General features: G+C 34.1%; 1 long non-coding RNA gene across 2 annotated transcripts; it reads left to right on the top strand.

Annotated features, from left to right (window-relative positions):
• The first annotated feature begins 353 nt into the window (after positions 1 to 353).
• LOC143235388 (uncharacterized) lies at positions 354 to 17,237 on the top strand. 2 transcript variants are annotated; one of them, XR_013019153.1, is made up of 2 exons: positions 354 to 577; positions 15,765 to 17,237. It is a non-coding gene; the product is annotated as an uncharacterized LOC143235388 (long non-coding RNA). The 2 variants fall into 2 exon arrangements; XR_013019155.1 differs by having other exon boundaries at positions 15,748 to 17,237.
• Positions 17,238 to 17,571: the final 334 nt, after the last annotated feature.

Here is a 17,571-nt window from a genome sequence, read left to right as displayed (position 1 = left end):
TTTTATTATCCTAATCGTGATACTTTTTAAGTTATGAGAAAAAAACTACTCACGACGCAGGGGTACGAACACTTTCTGTCGTACCTGTAACATTTATAAAATTTCATACGTAATCTTTCAGTGCTTTTACACTTTGAGAAAACAAAAATAGTATAAACTGTTAGTAACAGGGAAATTAGATCTTTTGACTGTTTGAATATTTTGTTAAAATAAGAGCTTTAATTCCCTGTGGTGAGCAAAGTGCAAATAGCCCAAAGGCCTGACATGAACATTTAAGAAAGCAGTGATGTTGTATAATGTTTTATGTATACATTGTGGGCTGGAGGTATATTTAAAGACTGTTTTAAATAAGGTAGAAGTGATGGAAAAGGAGAAGGGTAAGCTGCAGGAGGTGAAAGCGGAATTTAGAGAGGAAACTGAGTTTTTGCATGGAAGGAATACCTGGGCTAGGAATGACCTTCGAGAAGTTGGAAGCGGTGATAACAGACTTAGTGACGATAGATTTAATTATAAAGAACAGACTTTGGTAAAGGACAGACTTCAGCCTTTTACTTATGTAAACGACGAACTTGAGGAGGTAAGGATTAAAAAAAAGAACAGAAAGTGATGCGAATGAAAAACATTAGGATGTTATTGTTATATAAAAGCTTTTAGTGTGACATGCAAATACAATGATCTGCGGGGTAGATAGGAATAAAAGGCTTAAATGATATTATCCAGGAGTTGGGCTGAATAATATAACTGATAGAGAAAGTGTAGTAAAGGTTACGAGTAGAAATACAGTCTTCGTGGTGCAAATGACGTAGGGAAAAGTAAATTAGACGAGCTAATTGTTAAGTACAAAGCAAGCATTAATAACACCATTCAAAGAAAAGGGCCATAATAATTTAAATCTGTCAAAACCAAGAATTAACTGTAGGGATGACATTATAAATAGATCATTAGGGCTGAATACTCGGTTTAGACTAATATGTAAGGAAGAGGAAGCTGAATGTATTCAGTAGTTTAAAATAAAAGTGGAGTTCTTAGAATGAGTTGATTGATTGTTTGGAATTAAGCACAAAGTTAAAAAATGGGCTATCCTTGCTTTGTCTACCACGGGTATCGAAACTCGACTTCTATCTGTGTGAGTCGGCAGACATACTGGTAGGCCACTGGCTCTCAGAATGGATGGCTTACGTTTAAGTAGAGTATAGGCTGTCTTCTTTGCAAGAACTTTTAACTCAGCTGTAAGGGTCACTTTAAGTTAGAATTAGGTAGTGAAGAGAGTCAGAATAATGAAAAATTCTGAGATGGAGAGAGGAAATGTAGTGTTGGAACAATGTACAAATGTAGTTTTAATAATACTAGGCTAAAAGGTTGTCATAATTCTAGGAATATAAGAAATAAAATAAATGACCTTAGAGATCTATTAGAACAAAGTATTTTAATGTATTAGAAATAACTGAAACTTGGCTAAGCGTAGACATTGTTAAATGTTATAATTTACCACGGATGGTAAATTTATTATATTAGATATAAATCTCAGATTCATTATATTACTTATGTTACGTATTACAATTTTAAATAATAGGAAAGTTGAATTTGAGTTTAGGAATTAATTAATTGTTTATACGTATCAATGAGGTTGAGAAACATTTGCTACATATGGTAAAAAGAAATAACAAAATTGTGGTTCCAATTTTTAAAAAAAAACACAGCATATTCTATGAACTGAGCTATTTTAAGATACTGGCCGATTGTGGAAAAATATCAAAGTTGATTTTAGATATGCAAGATAGGTTCGTTCCTTACGGACAAAAAAGGTTAGCCGAAAGTAAAAAAAAACAGGTTTTCTTACAAATGAAATATAGCATTATAAACATAAGTTTCAATTTACTGCAGTGATTGGAGATTTGGAGAATTATGAAAAAGAATTAGTGAAACTAGAAATTAGGAAGTGAAAACTATATGAAGAAAGGTTAGCTGAAAATGTAAAAATAAATAGAAAGGATGTCTTCAAATATTAAAGGTAAGAAAAATGTTGTAATGGGAGTAAGGTCTTTGTGGAATGATACCAGAAGGTTAAGTTATTAAATTATATAATTCTTCAGTTTTTACAAATGAAGATTAAAGCAGTATTACTTAACTGAACAGCTGTTCAATGGAAATAGGGTCGAACAAAACTGTTACCTTAATTCTGAGCTTGTTAAGAAAAAACTAGATGAAAATTGAAAGAATAATAAAGCCCCTGGGCCTAATTTAATTGTTTGTTTTGGAGTTAAACACAAAGCTTCGCAACAGGCTCTTTGTGCTCTTCTCACCACGGGTATCATAATTGTGATTCTGCAGACACGCCTCTGTGGCACAGGAGGGCCTATGTCTGACAGTATTTACTCAAGGTGAAGTAAAAACTACACTGACGAACACAACACCAACATAATTTATAAAATACGACCCAACAACTGCCACGACTTCTGTATTGGAAAATAAACAGAAAAATTGAAACTAGATTCAGAGAAGAAAAAAAAAACACTTTCACTCGTTTTTGAACACTGTAACTACAATTCAAATATACACAACATAATCATATAAAACATCCAGATATTACGTAGGAAACAAATATAAACAAACGCAAAATCAAAGAAGCCCTACTTATATAGCAACTAAAACCAAAATTAAGCCGGTATAAAGGAACACCTTTATACCTATACTAATTAATAACCTAACATTCACCTGCAACGCCCCCTAAAATCCCGTACCCGTTTATACTCTCGTCCCTAAAACATGTGTCCAGCAACGGCCACATTCAAACTCTTTCTTTCTTAACCAGAAAATGGCCTAGGGAGGTCTGAACGTTGTTCTCTCCTTATCAATAAAAGTATTAATACCCATACCAGCCGTTTTGAGATACATTTACTCAAAGGTTTTGACACAGGTTAATGATTTAATATATGAACCGCTTGGTATTATTTTTCCAAGTCATTGGGTAGGTGTTATAATGTTGTCAGTTGGCTAATGCTACTCTCCTATTTAAGGAGAGTTCCAGTAAATGTAGATTTATTAATATTTCTTTAGTACTGGGAAAATATTTTGAAAATTTGATGAAAGATGTGTTTCAAATTCATTTTTAAAAATTTAAAATTTTGTTGTTATTATAGTTTTATTGTGACATTCTTTATAATATTACTGTCTATGTAAGTGAAGAATCTTTAGAAAGCATTTAATAAGGTGCCACGTAAAAAACTTGTTAAAATGTTATTTCTGTAGGTGTGAGAGATAAATTGGCTTATTTGATATAAAACTGGCTTTATAGAAGAATTTGTTTTCCGTCCCTAATTTTGTAGTGTAAGACTAGAGGGAAGACAGCTAGTCATCACCACCCACCGCCAACTCATGGGCTACTCTTTTACCAACGAATAGTGGGATTGATCGTCACATTATAACGCCCCCACAGCAGGGAGGGCGAGCATGTTTAGCGCGACTCGGATGCGAACCCGCGACCCTCAGATTACGAGCGCATGCCTTAACGCGCTCGGCCAATTTATAGAAGAAAGAAGAGGGTTATTATAAATAGAATTCAGTGAAACTAAATAAATATCATGAGTTGGATACATCAGAGCTCAATGTTTAAGCTGTTTTCTTCTTTTGATTTATGTTGACGACATATATGGAGGAATGGTCAATAGAATTTTTAACTTTGCTAATAGCATTAAAGTTTTGGGTGTTGCTGGCCTTAAGAAGAATGATATTCCTTTACAAAAGAATTGGGATTACTTGGTCAGTAAATGGCAAATGGGTTTCAATTATTATAAATACAAGGTATTGCTTGTGGGACATCACAGTTTGAACTATAAGTATAGTTTTGATTGGAATTACCTTGGCAGTACTGTGGAAGAAAAAGATCTTAGTGTTATGGTTGATCAGTCGCTTAAACCATTCAAGCAACGGGTTGTTGTTAGTGACAGAGCAAATAGTTTTAGGTTGTATGTAGAAAAGAAAATTACAAGTCTAAAAAGGTTATAATACCATTGTACATTAATTAGGCCACATTTATAGTATTTTATTTAGTCTTGAGGTCCTTACCTAAGAAAGAAAGTTGAATCGTTGAAAAGGGTTTAGAGTAAGGCTACCAGGAAGATACTTGAAATGGAAAACTTATCACATGAGGACAGGCAAAGATCTTTAAAATCACATTCTATCGACAAAAGCCATGTAATATCTGATTGATATGTTTAAGATTGTTAAGGGAACTTATAGTATTGATGCATCTTCTTTTTTGTCTCATTTGATAGTGAAAATAGTAAGGTTAAAGGAACAAATATACATTCTCGATAAAAAGTTTTATTTTTCCGAAAGAATGATCAGCCTCTGGAACTGGTTGCCATTGGCTGGCTTTGAGGTGTCTTTTATTTTAGATTTAGTTTAATTTAGTGGCGGCGCCAGGATATTCTCGTTGGGGGGGAGGGCTGAGGTAAACTGTGGAGGGGCTTCCCAAAATGCCATCAATATGAAGTATAGATGGTAAATTATAATAATGTAAATACCAAGGTACATTTCAGAAAAGTGTGCTATTTTGAACTGCGTTTTCAATGCATTTTCATTGGAAACTCATACTCTGATTAATAATTCATTATTACAAATTAGAAATAATCTATTTATGAAAATATGCGTATAAAGAGGAAGCTCACCTAAATTCCACCCAAGGTTATACATAATAATAAAAAAAATCAAGATCAGCTTAGATTGAACATTTAATATACCATTAAGAGTAAAGCTACAAATCAAAAGAAATATAACATAAAGACATAGTTTACATAGCAAAGACGAATTATTCCATGTAAAGTTAATACACTCTGAGGAAAAGTAAGGTCACTATCAGGCTATTTTTCGTCATGTATTTATAGTCAATATTACTTCAAAACAATGCGCCTGTTCTGGTGATTGGCAGCAAATGTGTCTATAACAGTATCAATATCGAGTTTTTTCCCTCCTGGAGTTCACAGAGGACACAACATCGGCTAAATGCTTCATAGTTTTGATCTATACACAATACACTTATACATGCATGCTATGTTTTACTTTTCAATAAAAGATAAATGAAATTAATGGGTAAATACCTGTGAAACCTTTGGTTTATCAAGTAAAATCCCCGATGATCTGTTGTAACTTGAAATCAACGTGGTTTCTAATCTTCGTCAAAGCTCAAGATAGAATGGCATTACACAGGGAGCGGCAATATAGCGCATGAATTTCAGTGCATTCAGTACGTTGCTGTGGAACGCATGACACATACTTCCGTCTTAATGAAGACGTTGAGTTCTACAGTTCTGTGTCTCTTTGATGTTAACTGTTAAGCAACAACGACAATTGTGTTTTCCATATTTTATGAATATACGTAGATAACAATACTGGGGGGCTGAGGTGGCTTGGCTCATTTGGGGGACTCCAGCCCCCCAAACCCCCTTGGGTTTATTGCGCAAGTTCCACCTATTTTCGAAACTTGTAGATAATTACGAAAGTGAGAAGCAACAATATTTGTTTACGAAAGCACGTTAGAACATTGTCGGTAAGCGGACTTTGTTTGGTGCAGGTTCAACAGTTTTGCCTGATTTGTATAAAAGTAACGCGACAAAAAGAAGAATATTATTGGACAGCTACAGTCAGTTTGCTATAGGCCTGGCAAGCTATAATAGTGATTAACGTCTATTAATCAAAAAACTACATAATTGGATTAGGAAAGTTTAAAAATTCGAACATTACAAACCGTTCAGCTTTAGTGACTAACCTCGGTCGTTATTATTTCTGCGAGGATGTTAAATATATTTACAGGTAAAAATTGAGCTTGTAGCACTGTAAAGTCAATCAAGACCAGCTTGCTTAAGCCAGTAACCAGTGTGAGGCCAGCCACGAAAAGAGATGCTAGCTTAAGCGAGGTGTAACAGTATCAACTCAGAATTAATTTGCTCGTCGTGGACCTGGACTATCGATAAAATATTTAGTTCTAGATCGGATATAAGATTCAGTATTGTGTGTAAGTTTGTAAACTGTTGTATATAAACCATAATTTATTATAACTCTTAGTAATATCTGTTATTATAAATTGTATTATCTTTATATTTGTATATTAAAATACATTTGTGTTAAAAAAGGAAACTGTGTATCAATCTTGTTGGCAAATAACATAATTTTAATACATATTGACATTTAATTAACTGTTAAATTCAAATTAAAATTCCGATATTTGAAGTAGTAGTACATCACGTACGTAACATAATAATTCGGAGACTCATTCTAAATAAATTAAAATTTTAATACGTAAAGTACGATATCTATTTAAGAAATTCCAATGCATTAAAAATAATGAATTAACTGCTAAAAAGATAAGCTGCTCAGCATACTTAGTTATGATGTTTGTGCACAGTTGGTAAATCGTTGATAATTTAATAAAGAACACATGTATGTATATAATGAACGGTGGGTGGTGATGACTAGCTGCCTTCCCTCTAGTCTTACACTGCTAAATTAGGGACGGCTAGCACAGATAGCCCTCGAGTAGCTTTGTGCGAAATTTCCAAACAAACAAACAAACAAATATAATGAACGAGCCTAATACTCTGTTTTTTGAATTTCTTAAGGTATTTCAAATAGAACTGTTCGACGTTTTTAAATATTTACACAATCGCCCTAAGTACGAAGAGTAAAAATGGTAATTTTGGCTTAGTACATATTTCGTGTAATACGAAAGAAAAATAATGCTTATAATAAACAAAACTAAAGACTTATCGGTGCACCATGAAGTTTTTCCTTTCCCTTGTAATACGTAGGCCTTTGAGAACGTGTCATACAGGTGCACTTTTCCAAAGAAAATGGATATGAAAATTTTACTGGCGCTCCAGCATTAATTATAGCAAAAAAAAAAATTATCTAAACATAAAATAAGTTGAATAACTAAAATACTAAAGAACACCTATTTTTTTAAAAAAATATTCATTTTATTAATCATCAAATTGAACTATAACTGTTCAGTTTTCGACTACATTTGGTTACTATAAATGTGAGTCAGGCATACTCAGTTTTATATTATATAAAATACTTTGTGTCAGAACACTAAGATTTGATAACTAGTTATATACCTCATATATTTATATTTATATTTGGTGTCATAAAGTTTTACATTTATTGTTCTTATTGATAAATAAACGTAAAATATAAAAGTTTGTTGTTCAAAAGAACACTAAACTAGACTTATCTTAGCAATCTGTACATCCATAATTTAAATGCATTTTATTAACATGAATAACACAGGCCTTCAGTGTTGTTCTACATAATTGTAATATCAATTACAGCAGTGAACAACAGTGTAACTCTAAAAACAAAACAAAAAATTGTACTTTGTCTTGACTCCTTGTCTTCGACGGTTCCATCAAATACATAGTATTTATATAACTGTTTTTTTTTATAATATGATACGCAACTATATCTTACACTTAACCTTTATTAGTTCGACACAAGTTTGAGAGACATAACCTGGAGAAATTGATCATATTCTCGATTAATCAAACAGTTATGCTTTTAGTAATTCTTTAAACTTCCTTGAGGAGCAGACCTGTTAAGCTTTTTAAACTTCCTATAAGTGTATGTGCTTGCATATCACACACTATGAGATGACAATGACGTCACATGATGTCACAGTACAAACATTATTACGAACATATATTTACCCTTTCAGAATGTATTTTGATCTACAACATTTCACACCTGAACTATTAATTATCAGTAGCAGCCACCTGTAGAGAGACATACATATATGCACATACAAAAATATTTTAATTGTTCTTTATTTATATAATTGCTTATCCAGAAGGCTACTGATATTAATGTTCTATTATAGCAATACATAAGAAATATATACGAAAATTTATGCTAATTTTGTTATTTTTCCCTAAAAATTTGCATGAGAATATACATCACATTCACCTTTTTTTTCTCATGCTTTTTTTAATTTTAAATAGGAGAGACAATTTGTAGGAGACAATCATACCATGTTTTAATAATCTTATCTGGCATTCACACCATAATTGTTGTTGTAACAGTTGTCTTGTGTTCCGATTACTTCTGTATTCTTTGGTATGGATATTAAAATTTTAATTAAGATAAAGTATAGAACATTTTTACTTGAAGTTGGTTTCTCACTATCACCACCGCTAACTACAGTGTTCCGTGCATCTCAGCGGGCTTTGGATTGTGCGAAACGCATTGTCGGCCATGGATATGGATAATATAGTGTGGTTAGATGACATATGCACTCTTCCATTAGGTTTTTATATTCATGGATGGGCAGGATTCTTTACAGGTGATAGAACAAACTATTGTTCTCCACTGTTACAATACAATCTGCGATAATTTCAGTTTCAAAATAAAAGTCAATATACACTTTTTATGTCTAAACTCACAAACATATAATCTAGCTCTCTAACGACCTGAATTATTGTTTTCCTTGTCTTGATTCTATATTTCATACTCAAACTGCACATTACACAATAATGCCCACTTGAAACAACGAGAAACGTTGAAGTTGATAGTAACATGACGTAATAATATAACAAGCGTTAATTCACAATAATTAAATTATACAACTTATAATTCTTACACGTGTATCTCAACAAGCCTGCTACAATGTATCGCTTCTCAAAATAATACTAAATTTAATACTCGTGATATAACTTACACGGAAACGTTCACGTATATTTAACATTTTCTAATTCTTGCAAATTCCTATGGACTGGATAAAAAACGCAAAGTTGAGAAAAATATAATAGGCTTACTAATTAAGTCTGATAACAAGTATAATTAATTAAAATTACGTGATAAACATACTTAAACTTATTTTGCTGTTTAACATCTCTTACAAGTGAAACTTTCTTTTGAGCTTCAGTTTCCAGTGGTCCCCCGCTGGTACAGCGGTAAATCTACAGATTTACAACGCTAAAATCAGGGACTCGATTTCCTTCGGAGAACTCAGCAGATAACCCGATGTGGTTTGCTATAAGAAAACATACATACATAGGGGCGTAGATTCTGGGGGATGGGGGTATAATCCCCCCTTCATTTTAGGTGGGGTATGGTGCATACAATCATCCCCCTCTACAGTTTCATCTGTTGAATTGTTTTATTGCATCACAGTCCTAGATTTTGTGTGTCTGTTCTTGTGATTCTCGTGTTCTTACCAATCGAATTACATAATTAGGCCTAAATGTAGGCTTTTTCAGTAGCCGAAATGTACATCTTTAATATAGGCGTGCTTCTAAGCTTTTCGATCTAAGCGATAGTTCGTAAGTATCAGTCTGTAGGCTTAAGTATACATGCAAGGCTTGCAAGCACTATCACAGAATCTATCTACGTCTTGTACGTAGTGTAAGATTAAGTAAAATTTTCATCACAACAGATTGAACAGAGCATGAAATTCGAAAATATTACTCCCAAGCGTAAACTCCTGTGATCTAGATCTGGCAGGCCATTTGTAGCTTGTAGCTGCATCAATATTAGGTGTATATTGTGCGGTTTTCCTACGCCATTTTTTCTTATGCATGTCTAGCCGGTTTTATTGTCGAACGCCTTACTCTCCTTAGCTGCCGAAGGCGCTAACCATAGTGTACGTTTAGTGTACAGTTAACGACAGGTTCGGGCCGCTCAGATCCAGACGTGCCCTACATCACCCCCCTCCGATCCCTTTATTCTGAGCCTCGATTTTACAACAGGGTTCATTAAACCTGTGTTTGTGGCTCTCATTAATCCATGAACTTTCAGATTATCACTGCCTTATAATAAAGGGCTGGGGCTTTATGGTAAAAGAACAATATATTCTCTTATCATAGACAATAAAAATATGATATTTTCTTGTATAATTAGAACACAAAAGAGCGATTTCAACGACCTGAAGCCTCTACTCGAATTGTATTCCTAGTTTTTGTTCAGGTGTTTTTATTCAATAGACGTGCTTATAGACATTTATATTACAACGTGTTTGCCTTTTGTTGAGCTTTAATAGGAATATAATATATTTGTGATTGTTTAAATATTTTTCGAGAAATTTGTAATTACTTGTGTTGTAACTAGCACACATTATTGTCTCAGCGATGCCCAGGCGGTCAGTCGGCTCGGCTGACACTGTGAGGCTCGCGCGTTCGACTTAAATACATTGTACAGTTCAGTCCTACTTCCATTCTGTTCTATCTTCGTTCGTTGCACGTTAGAGTTTTCCAATAAAGACTGTATTTTAGCCTGTTGAGTCATCTGGGAAACAGATTCCAATTATGACAAGCAAGCGTCTGAAACTTTCCGATATTAGACAGTTCTGCAAACCAGTTACTAGTACTACAAGTGACAATGCAGATGCAGATAATCCAACAACCTCAAGCAAAGGAATAGAAACTTGCCATACAGAGGAAATACTATGTTCATCAAAGTACGAGTCTGAAAATGCTTGTGCAACTATTGCACATCATGAACCACCAGATAGTTGTGAAACAAGTTTGTGCAGTAATTAAAAATCTGACACTCCACAGATACAGTGTGGAAAGCCATATCATCCAGACGCATAACTAATACCACAACAGAAAGCAAATTCTCAAAATATCAACTTTCATGGCAAGTGGTTTGATGAGTTCCCATGGCTGCATTTCGACAATCAGACTCAAAAAGTCATATGCTTTCATTGTGCCAAGGCGGAAAATAGAGGCCTTTTAACAGGCAAATTGGAGAGGCCAGTGGAGTAAACCTTCATATCCACCGGTTTTTGCAACTGGAAAAAGTCAAAACAGAAATTCAACGAACACCAATCCTCCTCTGAGCACAGATTTGCTATATCTCCAGAAGGTTCACATGATGTAACTCCAGTGACTGTCCAGCTACGTGATGGAAAAAAGAAGCAGCAGGAAGAATGCAAAAGAAGTCTAGCGAAAATATTCAGAAGTTTACGTTTCTTATTGCGTAAAGGTTTAGCATTACGTGGACATACTGATATGGAGGGGAACTTCCTGCAGTTAATGAAGCTCCTGGAAGAGGAAGATCCTGAGTTGACGGCGTACTTGTCAAATAAAACTACATTCACATCACCCCAGACTCAGAATGAAATAATGGAGATGTTCAGCCATGAAATACTGAGGAACATAGCACACGAAGTGCAGCAAAGTAAAATCTTTGAAGTAATGGTTGATAGCACTCAAGATGTTACAGGTGCAGAACAGGAAGCAATATGTTTACGATAGGTAGATGAGAACCTTGACGTCCATGAGACATTTTTTGGTTTGTATAGTGTTTCCAATACAACTGGTGAAACAATATCCTCGACTATACTTGATGTACTGACTAGACTCAATTTACCAATGTCAGGCAAAAATAAAAGAGAAGCAACCGTCAGCTTTGTTTTTTTCACTGCGGAGCACACAAGACTAATTTAATAATGCAACATGCAGTTGAAGCTTGTGAATGTTTTCGAGATTCTATGCAGTGTGTACATGAACTTGAACTTGGTGTCTTGCTTCAGAGGTCAGGCAAGTACAAGACAATCTTTGAAAATATTGTATCGTCAGACAGCCACAATGGTCCAGTTAAATACATCCGCCCACTGTGTCCAACACACTGGTTGTGCCGCCTATCTGTAATTACATGTGCTAATTATCACTACAGTGACATTGTTGTTCTTTGTTTGAATTAGCAAATGAAAAATCAAATGTAGCAGTGAAAGCACGAGGTCTGCTGGACAGATTTGACAAAGGAAAGACAGTTTTAGGATTGTTCATGGCTCAGCATCCATTAGCGGAACTAAATCGTGCATTCCAAGCAAAATCAGCGACAGTATCTGGCATGATTGAAGCATCTGCAATGACAGTTGAGCAATTGCGGGTATTGCGAACAGAGGAAAATTACAAGATATTTGATGAAGCTGAGAAAAAGGTAACTTTCCTAGATCTGGTACCTATTGAACTACCATGCATTCGCAGACTCCCAGAAGGATCACAAGTGATGGCTCAGCACACCATTCTGCAACAGCTAGAGATTACTACAGAAGCCAATATTTTGAATTTGTGGACACAGTCATAGAACATCTGGCTACTAGATTCAATGCAGACAACAATGACTTGAGGCAATATCTGGCACTTGAGAACATGATCACATCTGGCAATATTGACAACTCGATTATAAACTTCTATCCAGAAATCTCTGCACAATGGCTCGAGTTTCAGTTGCCCATGTTCAAAGGAACAGGAAAAGCAGTAACTCTGAAAGGTACGAATGATGCTTTTTGTAAAACGCATAAAACAAGCCAGCAGATGTTTAGTGAAGTGTTTCTTCTCATGAATATTTTGCTTGTATGTCCAGTATCCAGCTGCAAATGTGAACGCAGCTTTTCTTCATTAAGACGGTTGAAGACGTGGTTAAGGTCAACTATGTCTCAGTGTCGCCTCAACCATGTGGCAGTTTGTCACACTCACAAAGATGAGGTCGACAAGATAAATATAGAAGAGCTTATGAAAGAATTTATAAACAGATCATCACAAAAGAGGTCTACGTTTGAGAACATGTAGACTAGAGGACTAAATGAATCTTACTTCAATGAAAAGTATGAATAATTATGTGCTACATTGTATTGATGTGTAATTTTCAAGAGTTCGCAAAGACATTTTAATTATTTTTATCAAACAACATGAACAGTTTTTCAGTAGATACAAACTTATCAAGGGTAATCACTAATTTTATTAATATTTGAAAACGTAATACATGCAATGAAAGTTATTAGCAACCTTGTCAAGTATAATGGCCATTTTGTGCAATGTGCAGGAATAAATTTATGTGGCAGTTAATTTGTGACACATTAGTCTTTGTTCTCTTAACATTTTGAAAACTGTTCACAACACCTCACTTATACAAACCTACATGGAAACCTTGATGTATCGTGGCAACAAGGTTACTCTGTGACTGCATGTTTACAGCTTTCAGGTTCACTTAATCAGAGATTACCAATTTGCAAATTGAACAGTCCACATAAGTGGTTGCAAAAATCATCCCTCCTATCGGGTATAAAAAATCTACGCCCCTGTACATACACATATAATTTCTGGTGTGTGAAAAGGATCATATTAATTTATTCTTTCAAGAGCTTATCCCGTCCCACATGGGGAAAGCGTAAGTCTAGGGATTTATAACGGCAAAATCAGGGGTTTGATTCCCTTCAGTAGAGACAGCAGATAGCTCAATGTGGCTTTGTCATTAGAAAATAAACACACACATTCAACAGGCTGAAACTATGTAATATTAATACAGCTCGTATGAGTAATAAATAAAACTTTAATTAAAATAAAGTAAAGAAAAACGTTTCGACCTTCGGTCATCTTCAGGTTAACAAAGAAAGAGTTTCCAACTACCTGTTGTCGGGCGCATGTCTTAGGAACAAAAGTGTGAACCAGTACGGGATTTTAGGTGGTGTTGCAGTATATGTTACATTAGTATAGGTATTAAAGGGGGCTCCTTTATATTGATTTGAATTGTTGTATAAGTAGGGTTTCTTTGCGTTTGTTTATATTTGTTTCCCTACTTAATATCTGGGTATTTTCTATGGTTATGTTGAGTTTATTCGATTTGAAATGTGTAAAAACGTGTGAAGGTGTTTTTTTGTTGTTGTTATTGTTATATATAAGTTGTGGCAGTTGTTGTATTGTCAGTGATGTCGAGAAACCCACTTGTTGAGAAATTTATATGCAAAAACGGCTCGTTTGGGTTGAGAAAATATTTTACATAGAAGAGCGAACAACGTTTCGACCTTCTTCGGTCATCGTCAGGTTCACAAAGAAAGAGGTAACTGACCGGAAGCTGACCACATGTTTGAAAGGGGTTGTGTAACTGTGTGTCGAAATGTAGAGGGCGGTATTAGATGTTTGAATATATAATTTTATTTATTTATTATATTAATATAGGTATATAAAGGCGTTCCTTTATATTGGTTTATTTTGGGTTTAAGTTGTTGTATAAGTAAGGCTTCTTTGATTTTTCGAACACAACATAACCATAGAAAACACTATGTTTGTTTTAGCATATAAAGTTGTTGTATTGTATTTTATAAATTATGTTGGTGTTGTGATTGTTAGTGTAGTTTATACATAGTATGGACTTTAGTTTTGTACCCGGTTTTTCAATAATTTTGGTGTTTACTGGAATGCTGTCTTTTGTTATAAGTTGTTTTTTTTAAAATGTTGGTTATTTTTTCGCTGATGTCGGGAATGTATGGTGTAAGGTTTTGTAACCAATTATGTCTTAGGATATATTTATTGTTTGTTTGTCGTTGATCTAAGTGTGTGAGTATAATTTGTTCAACGTTTTTTTGGAGGAAATTTCTTGATGTTGATGAAGCTTGTTTTACTTTATTAATTTCATCGTTAGTTTTATTAGGTGAACATAGTTTTGTGGCTGTGTTTATTTGGTTTCTTAATATGTTGAATTTTTGTTTTGTTTCGTGTGCTGAGTCCCATGGAATGCATAGTCCAGTATGAATGATTTTTCTGTGGATTTCTGTTCTGAATTATATATCGGTTCTTGTGATCTTAGGGTTGAGAAATGCTATTCGATTCGTTTTGTTTTTTCCTGTTCACAGGTGAACTTAATGTTGGATGTATGGAGTTAACGTGGTTTAAAAAACACAACTTAAAGGAACACCTTTACACTCGTACTAATGTGTTTATTTCATTACTTCGGCCCGACATGGCCAGGTGGTTAAGGCACTCGACTCGTAATTTGAGGGTTGTGGGTTCGAATCCCCATCGCACCAAACATGCTCGCCCTCTCAGTCGTGGGGGCGTTATAATGTGACGATCAATCCCACTACTCGTTGGTAAAAGAGTAGCCCAACAGTTGGCGGTGGGTGGTAATGAGTATCTGCCTTCCCTCTAGTTTTACACTGCTAAATTAGGGACGGCTAGCGCAGATAGCCCTCGAGTGGCTTTGCGCGAAATTCAAACAAACAAGCATTATTTTGAAACACAAGAAAAATACGTATATCATCAACTTTACTGTCCCACGTGGGGATAGCGGTAAGTCTTTGAATTTACAACGCTAAAATCAGGGGTTTGATTCCATTCAGTGAAGACAGCAGCAGATAGCTCATCAACTTTATTACGCATCATGATTTACAAATTCCTTTTATTTATTTACATAAAGCTTAGTTGTGCTCCAAAGTTAGTTTGAGGCAGGGAGCTAAACTCATTCAATATGTAAAAACGTCGCTCATTCTAACAACAGGTACCGACAAGTTGACTGAAATTCTGATTCTAACATTAATATTACTGCGAATTTCGTATAATGTGGTGATAAAATATACCATATATATATATTGCAAAAGTAACGATTTTTATTCACGTATGATGAATTTTTAACGAAATGATACTGCTAAATGTCATGCAATATTACACCAAATTATGATATTGTTTCAATGAGACGATTTAGAACAGTGATTGCTCTAGAAAGCTATACATGCGGTTTATATTTGTAAACAATTATAAAGAATTGTAGCATTTGGGGATATCTGTTTAATTAGTAGGTAATTTCATGATATATTTACTAAAATGATGCAAGTGAATTAATTCAGCCCAAAAACCATTAACCTATAATCTACCTTTAAATTTTCTTTTGAAATTAAAATATTTGATTTACCTTTAAACCTGAAAATTGAATTACCAATATATGAAAAAACATCAAAAATAATCATGTTTTTAGATCTACTTTTGTTTTAGGATGGATTCAGGAGGAAGTTAGACCACACAATGAAGTGGAAATTAGCGTAAAGGTTATTCAGGAAAGTAGATGTAGATTTCATTACCACTGGTATATATGTTTGAAGGTGAGTTATGAAACAATCCACAATTCTGAAACAGAGTCCAGTGCAGAACAATGATGACACTTTAGATGTTATTGATCAGCAGGTTGTTTTTCTCTTCAGATTCTGAGAATGGAGGAGATAACAAAGTACTTCACTGAGCAGGCAACATGGATAAACACCTTCCTTGTCAACAAAATGCTGTGAATGGTCTTCTTAAGACGTCTTCTTGAGACATGGCCATGATGATCAAATGCCTGCAACAGTCCATACGTTATTGAAAACTGCTACACATGTACTGACAGAAAATATATGGAATTGAATGTGTTAATTTCAGTCTTAGAGATCAAATTATGAAGAAATTGGGGCTAGTGTTGATGTTTTGAACAACAAAATGGATTCAAGTAGTCGAGCTTTTCAATATGAGAATAAAATTATTCAAATGAGCTTGAAAGGCCTAGTTTAAGATGAAGCTACCAAGACAATGAAATTTTAGAACGATTATTACGGTTGTGATTGATATAAAAAATAGGCCAATATAGAATGATCTATCCAGAAATATAAGATTTGTATTGTGTATAGATGAGAACTGCCCGTTGATATGTTTGACATATTTTCCATCGAGTATTTTTGGGTTAATGAAATGATTGTTGTTATGGATTTCGGGTCAAAGGAAAGTGGAGATGTCTGCTCTGCACAAGGCAAAAATAAGTAAAAATTAATTGCATTTAGACCTTCAATACTTGCAAAATTTTCTCGTAAACCAAGATCTTTGGAGAATATCGATTGCTGGAAATCAACTAAGTATTGCCAGTTTCTTATTTATACAGGTAATATTGTTTGGAAATGAGCTCTGAGGTCAAATATGTACGATCATTTCATACAGTAATTTCTTTATTTAATTGTCAGAAACTATCAGAATGCTTTTTTTTTCCAGTATGCTAAGGTACTACCTTCACCAGTTAAAATGATTAATCCGTCATTTATAAAAGCTTCAGTGAACTAGAAGAACATGAAATACACAAATTGCAAACTAAGAATGTTTGTGAAAAGACCAAATAATACTGATAATAGAAAATTCTTCATTTTGAGAATATGTTACAGTTTTAAATGTATGTGATGATAGATATAAAAATAACGAAATAACGAGCTGCTATGCATAGCATGTGAATGTGCGCAACCACTGTTCAGACAGCCTTGTGACTCTAGAGTTGTTTGAGTTTACAGCACTAACATGAGTTTCTTGTAGCAAATTTTTACAATTTTATATAATAATTTTGATGCTAACTTAACTAAATTCACCGATTTATTATGTTACATATTATAATTAATTTTGGACGTACCTCCGATTTATCATATTATGTACCTCATGTATTATTGTTTCAAATAAACGGACATTTGAATTTCAATTTATACGTTCATTAAATGTTAATATATATCAAATGTATGATATTTGCCAACAAGATTGATACACACGATTTTTTATTTTAACCAAACTATATTTTAATATAAAAAAACAACATAAAAACAATACAGTTTATAGTAACGGTTGTTACTAATAATTATTACAAATGATAGTTTATATAAGTTTTACAAATTTGCAAACAATACTGAGTCTTATATCCGGTCTGGAACTGAATCTATTATCGACCTTTACGAAGAGCAAATTAAACATAAGTAACTCTATAAAATCGTCGTTGCTAAGGCAAACCACAATTGTTATC

The sequence above is a fragment of the Tachypleus tridentatus genome, chromosome 2 (genome assembly GCF_004210375.1).
Source record: "Tachypleus tridentatus isolate NWPU-2018 chromosome 2, ASM421037v1, whole genome shotgun sequence".
In the NCBI taxonomy this organism is placed as follows: Eukaryota; Metazoa; Arthropoda; class Merostomata; order Xiphosura; family Limulidae; genus Tachypleus; species Tachypleus tridentatus.
Note: the sequence above shows the minus strand (reverse complement) of the source record. Positions and strands in the feature narration are given on the sequence as shown.